This window comes from Anguilla rostrata, chromosome 14 (assembly GCF_018555375.3).
Source record: "Anguilla rostrata isolate EN2019 chromosome 14, ASM1855537v3, whole genome shotgun sequence".
Taxonomy (NCBI): Eukaryota; Metazoa; Chordata; class Actinopteri; order Anguilliformes; family Anguillidae; genus Anguilla; species Anguilla rostrata.
The window spans coordinates 8,232,936-8,241,032 of record NC_057946.1 but is presented as its reverse complement, the minus strand read 5'-3'; positions in this window follow the sequence as shown (position 1 = coordinate 8,241,032).

Genomic DNA, 8,097 nt, shown 5'->3' with positions numbered 1-8,097 from the left:
ATTCTCAGAATGCTTTAAAGCACATGAAATAAAATATGGATTATAATCATAATAATTACAGAGCATCCATAATTGATTTAACTTCAGCTAATTCAATCACACCACTAGGGGTGCAGAACATCTTTCATCTTTTGCGACATATTGTATATATTAGCCGCCGTGCTGTTAATGGCTTCCCCCTTTTCTGTTCCATTTCTCCCTCTTACAACCGTTCCTTTGATCTACCGTGCTGCATAGCTTCTGTTTTCTCTACCTCCATCTCTCTCTCTCTCTCTCTCTCTCTCTCTCTCTCTCTTTCTCTCCCTCTGACTCTCTCTCTGACTCTCTCTCTCTGGCTCTCTCTCTCTCTGAGGTGTTACCGTAAAAAGACGAAGCTCAACAGAGGGTAGCTGAGCGAGTGCGAGAGCGGGAGTGAGTGATCTCGAACGGCGGTGCGGGGCCGAGCTGACGAATGGGCTTGTCGCGGTGCGCTCTGGAGCATGTGCTCCACGTTCGCGGCGTGACTCACGCTGAGTCAGGCGGGGGAGTGCAGCCCCTGATGTGGCACAACACCAAACCAGCTCCCCCCCCCCAAGCTTGTTGCACTCTGGCAGATAATTGTAGTCTCATCCAGAAAGCGCAGACAGGAGTTCTGGGTGTTTCAGAGGGTGGTTTCAAGCTTGCAACGATGGTAATGAAAGACGTACTGGGGCCAGGGCTAATCACAACTTGCTTGCTGCTTTCTCATAGGCCTGTCTGCTCTTATTTTGGATGTTGATGTACCTGCGTGTTCACTGACCATTTATTTTGGACTTGCCACATGGCCCATGGTGATTAACACAATCCAATTAAACAAGACCAGGTTAAAACCAAGTATATGGCTGGACCTAACACACGTGATCCGGCCGACCAATGGTGTGACTTCATTACTCGGCCGACCAGTGGTGTAACTTCATCACTCAGTCACTCACTCAGTCGGTCACAGATGCTCACATTTGTAGGGCTGGCCTCGCTGTTGCGGTCCAGCCAAAAATAAAGAATATCCGTGTTCCAAGAATACTTCAAACATCTGCAAGACCCTTTGATGAACCAGGCCAAATCTGTATTTCTATTTGTGAACTTCCTCAAGTGCTGTCACTTGAAGAGACAACAATTGAGTTAGTAAATGTCATTTGTAGATTTGGACGTCCAGTGACTCTTGGCGTTTGACTTTTTTTATGACTAATGTGTCATTGGGATAGAAAACTTTCCTCTATAACTCATATCTCCACTCTCAATCTAGCAAGCTGCCTAATTAGAAATAGACTGGTGACAAAATCTTAGCTTGAGTCAGGATGCTTTGTTTGCATTGTGTGCCAAACATGTATTTATACCTCACCCTTATGGGAGCTATATGTGGAGCGGTGAGGAGTTTTGCTTCATTATTTCCGTCCTAGGCTGCGGTAATTGTGTGTGGAGAAGGGTAATGGAGGAGCCGCTCCACAGCACTGGCCATTTTGTTTCTCCGAACCCAATTAGAGGGAGGCAGCGCAGGGCTGTTGGCAAGGCTTTCACACACTTCCTCTTTCCCCAGTTACACAACAGTTTGGCCCTAACATGGAAACACAGTATTAAAGTTTGCAGAGGAGAGGATTTACTGAATTAATGAGGATTTAAAAGTACAACACATTGAAGCCATTTATGAGATCAACTGAGGCAGCCTCTATGTACCCTGCACAATCAATATTGTATTTTTTGGGAGGTAACTACATAAATAACTTACACAGTATATTTTGTAGATACATATATCTGTGTTTTCATGTTTTTATTCACTTACTATTGACAAGGATTAAGGTTTGAGATAAGTTTTGTGGGTTCGTTTTTAAAGTTTATCCAGTTTTAATTATTTTAACTTTTGCCCTATGGTGCTGCTTTCCACACCCTATTCAGTTGGACCACTGTTCTCTCCAATCCAGTATCTTATGGGTTTCAAAATAAGTGCCAGATTTGGCTTCTTTAAATTGTCAGGTCCTTGGAATCTATGTTCACAACTTCTGTGACATAATTTCCTCTATAGATGTTCACATATAGTCCTATCTTCTATCTGTGTACAAGGCTGTCCACCATTGTTCATATGCTAGTAGACTTCCACTCATTACAGATATGAAGCAGCTTGGGGTTCTTTGCTTCTGGGATCAAAATTGGTCATACTTCAAAAGGCTGTGCTAGTAGGATGAGAGTTAATGAGTTGTTTGGATAACTCCGCAGAGCCACACCACCAAATGTGCTCTTCTCTTTGAAGTAGACTGATTGTTAACAGCCCATCTTTTTCCTCTGTATCCTCCATGGTTTTGGATGTATGGCACTGTGCAGTCTATAGGACCTGGTGTCTACTCTCTTATGAAGAGTGGAGAGAGAAAACAGCTAAAATTGGGCAGTAGAAAGTTGAAGAAGTGTTAACTGTATGAAAACTCCAACCTCCCTTGGAGTAGGTCAGATATTTGGCTATGTCATTAAATTCAATTAAGATTTTATGAACTGTATTTTATCTCAGATATAAACATAATGTGAAATATGAATGTGTACAATACAAATTACACAAGCTATTTTTGTTAACTATGATTTGTACCATTACTAGCATAAATAACTCCAAAAATGTCTATTCCTTTTAATGTTGTTAAAGGAAGATAGCACTGCCAACTCTCAGCAAGAAGGTGCTGGGTTCATATCCCTGCTGGGCCTTTCTGTGTATAGTCTGCATGTTCTCTCTTTGTCTGCGTGGGTTTCCTCTGGATACTCCAGTTTCCTCCCGCAAAAACCACCATAAGCAACGGCAAATGATCAAGCCAAAATGGAAGTCACAGTGTACCTTCTGAATTTGTTGGGAAAAGCAACGCACATTTATTCAACACAGGTGCATAAACATTTTTAAAAATGCAAGACAGCTTGTCTACCAGAGCAAATACATAATTGAAACATAGTGGTTAAGCTTTGGATTTGTTTGCGTGTTCAGTTTTAAGAGGCATCCATTGACCCCTTGCTTTCATCATAGCATTTTAGTTAAGGTTTCCTAACATTAGGTTTGAATCAATGTGTGCATACACACAGACACATAGTCACATGCAAAGTTTCAGGTGAGGTGCTTGCAATGTAGTTCCCTTTAAAATAAGTATGACCAGGGTGCTGTGAGAATGAAGTCATAAATAGAAGAGTCTCTTGTTCTAGATACACAAATAGTCGTCTAGTCGTAGTTTAATTGCCATAATGCTTTAATTAAAAAGCCAGTTCCCAAGGCAATTCATGCAAACATTTCATTTAAGTGGGGAAGTGGGAAATCATAAGCCACTTGAAAGTTAAAGGTTCTAAAAAATGCTGATGCATGTTTTGAAACACAAAAGCCATTTAGTAGAAGATCTACAAAGATAGGAATTTTATACTCTAAGTTTAACGCATGAATGATACTCAGTTCCGCATAAAAGTTCCATGGAGTTTTTCATTATCAGCTATGCTGAATTGTATTCCCTTACGTGATCTTTGGTTTATGTATTAAAAATCCTGCAATGTGTGCTCTAATCTACCAGCTGTTGCAATTTTGATAATTAACAAACAATGGCAGTGTTAAGAATACCTTAAGTGCAGTCCCAACTGTACAGTGCGGTCCCACTACGGTGATTCCAAAAGGGTTAACTGGGACAAAGCAATTGCAATAAAACCCTGACAGAAGGAATGCATCTCTTCTTCATTATGATATGAAGAAGAGATGCATTCCTCTTCTTCATATCATGCACATTAGCTTGTGTTCCAGTACCCTTTCATTTGCTATACTCCACCGTTTTGCCAGTGCTGTTTTTTCTTGATCATTTTCAGGGTGCTTTCTCACCAGCAGAAACCATATTACCACAAAATACATCCTCCACAAGTGTTATTCTCCAGGTGATGACTGCTTAAAATGCTTGTTTTCATGTGAATTAAAAAAGACTAATGAAATGGCAAGGTTTCGTATCTTCACAATGGTAATGTGTAAGATACATAAGCAAGTTGTTGGTGTTGAACCTCCTTTGAAAACTGGCAAATACATGATAATTAAAAAATAAATTGAAAAAAATCCTGCTGATTTTTAAATATGCCAAGTATATTATCAAACTAGGTCATGTAAACTAAAACTTTACTTTATCTTTGGAGTCCTTTTTAGGAATCAACTTGTAATTATGTTATGAATGAATTTGTAATTAATGTTTTGCTCATTCACAAAAAGCTTTAATGCAAACCCTTATTCCATAAATGGTGAATGCATTTGTGTCTTCAGGATTTCTTTAGTGAAACACAGTCTTATGAAATTGCATTATTATTTGTACTGCATATCAATTTCCAAATTTCCCAGTGAAATCTTTTCAGACGGATGTTAATGATGTTCATCCATAGTTGAAAAATCAGTTGACAGAAGGGTTTCACCAATTATTTTTGACATGCTGTCATTATGTTTCCCAGACTCCATCAAGAGAACGACATCATCAACAGAAAATCTACACTCATCCCGGGAAAATAAAAGATCAAGCTCTGTCTCATCCTGACTGGCCTCGTATATTTGTATATATGTATATTTGTGATTAGCTATAGGTGCGATTAGCTCTGGATTGTTACAAATCTGTTTTAGCAATTAGGAATCCTGGTAGACTTTGTGGTGACGACGTGTAGATTTTAATTTCTATTTGTTGTAGTCCCTCACGTAATCTTTGGTTTATGTATTAAAAATCCTGCAGAAATCATAGCCACTTCTCCCCATTTCTGGGCAAGAATGGATATTTGGCCAGATGGATATTGGCTACAGTGTGCAGTGGGCTTTTACCAGTTCAACTGCCACCCCAATCAGGGGTGAATGATTTGCAGTGGAAGCTAAAAATAACAATACCGCTAAACCTTTAGTATTTATTACACTGAGCATTAGAAGGCTTCTGGGCCCGAAAGCAAGTGAATCACAAGGCTTTTCTTCAGCATGCTTCACCCTCTCCTTTCCCCTCCCCTCCTTTGTGCTAATTTAATAGGAAGTGAGTCTGCACAATGTCACCCAGCACACAGTGGATCAGTAATTCATACTCCAGCAGGGGGATTGTGACAGGACACAATAAAGCTAATGGAAAATGGCAACCTGCACTCTACATGAATATTCATTAAATGTCCTTCTATCATTATTTAAAGTGCATGTAAATTGAATGAACATCTAGCAAAAATTCCATTCTTAAAACTGCCATTCTAAGACACTGTTAATCATCAACATTCACTGGGCAGGACTGGAAACAGCAGACATGCACAAAAAATACAAAGACTGTTCCATTCACACACGCATTCACACTCGTACACGCACACACATACACACTCACGTACACACTCACACAAACAAACACACTCACACACACACGGACACAAAAACACTCAGGTGACATGTCTGTGTTATGGGAACAGATTATTTTTAGTTCTGTCTCCCAGTCGATATAAGGTGAGAATGGTGGTGCTGTAATAATAAAATCATTTACATACACTGCCCTAAAAAATCATAACAAAAACAGAAAATCCATAAACCTAGAAGATGTATTAATAATGTCTCTGCTTCAAAATATTCTTTTTTTTAGCAGTTGCAAAATACTAACTAATAGCACAGAAAACCTTCGAAGCGTTATGATAGAGTTCGTTTTAGAGGAAAGAACTAAGAAGCCACAATTCAGTCTGCACCTGACAAAATCCTGCAGTTAAAAGCTCTGCACGGCTGCCAGGGTGTTTATTAGGAGGCAGCTGAGAGGGGTTTCAGACAGACGGGTAGTAAATTAACCAGGCTGTATCACGGAGACATCGCAGAGCGTCTTCAATATCCGCGACATCGCTCCTTAAAATGCAGCGGCGGAGATTGCCAACGGGGAAGGAGGCTGTGCTTGGCCGCTGCGGGCGGCTGCGTCCGTGTCCATTTTCATTAGACAGTCTCCCGTCTCGGAGAGTCACAGAGAGACGGAGCTGGGCCTATTAAGGCTTAAGTAGCGACGCTTTATTAGATTTAGACAAGATTCCATAAATTACTGAGCGTGACTCTGTCTGCTTTATTACGGGCGGCGTTCCTTTCCAGAGGGTAGCCTCTCTCCCAGACCGTGCCATTTTCTCCTGCAGCTCGGTGTCAGAGTGCAAGCCCTAAAGAATGAGAATGTATAGAAAACAATGAAAATACAGTTTTAATGTTGTATTAAAAAAAAATCAAGGTAATTTATTTTATGATGTAATTAGGGGTTCACGTGCATAGCTATGGTATGATTTCAACAGATCTAGTACTGAGAAATGATCTCTTACAAATTTCTTTACTACTGTGATTTTCAGATATGCAATCACATTGTTTGGCCTTGATGTCTGTGAATTAAGTAAAACAATAAAGATTTTTTATTTTTATTTTTTTACATAACTCCTAAGAATGGCTGTATATCATTTACATTTCACTAGGAACACAAACACATTACACCGAGCAGGACAGGATTCATGTGAGCATGTAAGTCAAACGGCTGGAGGCCCTGGTTTCCCTTCTGAGGTTCAGGTGATGCCTGACTCTAACCTGCAGCTGCGCACCCAACGTCGCATCGCCCCCTCGGTTGCCGTGGTTACTGAACGGCGGCGTGGGCTATGAGGAACATCACAACGGATTTCGTCTCTCAGACAGTCTCGTTTTCCGCGTGGTTTTCTGGAATGTCAGCAATGTACAGCCTACGGTCAGCCAATAGGAGAAGGTATGCAGCAAGACTATGAATGAACGCAGAAGATGACTGAAGGTCCATATAAAGGTCAGGCTGACTACCAAGACCCTGTTTCGTATTCTCCTCACATGGAAAGACCGTCAATTCAGTCTTCATTTATCTTTTGTCTGAAGCCCTTTGCACCCCTCCAGGACTTGCTTGCTGTTGCTCAGAATAATACCAGCACCATCGCGACAACAAAATCCATTCCTCAGCTCCAGGACCATCAGTCCTTAGCAGGACCGGCCCGTTTGATCACCGTCCCAAAGACCCAAAAGAGGAGATATCGTTCCTTCAGAGGAAAGAAAAAGGCTCGCCATGTTGTGGACGGGTAATGTGATTATAGCGACGAGCGCACACTTATACATTATTCATCCTGGTGGGCAGGAAGAGGCAGGTCGGTTCCTGTGGAGCCCTGTGGAGTGTCTCGCACTTATCTATCCCTACCTCTGCCCAGCACAAAAAAAGCCAATTAACATCAATGTCAGAATCCATCTATTATCATCCAGACTAATATAAGATGACAAATTATACAGTGCACAGCACAATGCCGCAGCGATCCGCCCCTCCCGGCCCACGTCCTGTCCCTCACCGGTGACTGCGCGCTGGTACTGGGTGCGCTGCTTAAACAGACGAAAAGCCTCCGCTTTCTCTTCACAGCGCTTTAATAATCAGGAATTAAGCCGTGAGAATGCTCCGAGGAGGTCAGCAGAAAGTTTTTTACACATCGATGCACTGAAGGTAGAAAAAAAAAGAAATCTTTTGAATTCTTTAATACAGAAAAAAAAACACACAATGCTGCCAGCTCTATTTTACGCATAAAAGCCTGTGATGCCTGACTGTGTTCACAAAGCACATCAAGTAATTCCATGCTACAATGATAATACTTATTCACAAAGTAATTCTCACCTCCCAGACTGTTAGTGTCTTGAAAGGTTTATTATACTGCCTTTCTGTTTATCTCAGACTAGCTTCAGGCCAGCTTTTGCACAGCACAGTAAGCTAGTACCAGCACAGGAAGTGTTTTTTTTTTTCTTTTCTTTTTTTAAATTAAAGTTATTTTCTTAAAGGAGGATGGACAAATATTGTTTTAAAATGATATTTCACTTTCTGGGGTTTCATTTAAATAATCTTTATTCAAGCAAACATTTTTGATTGACCAGTCATGTTTGTTTGCAGTGAAGAAAGTTTTAGATATTTACAGAAGCTTCTGATGACCTGCCAACTTAACCATAGCTGGTATCGAGGCTTTGTGGGGTTTGTGGGCCAAAGAAAAACACTTAGGTTAACTCCCAAGCGGGTGCTGCGGTGTTATGTCTCCAGAGGTTGTGCATATTGCCTGATTATTCTGCACAAAATGGCGTTTAATTTTATT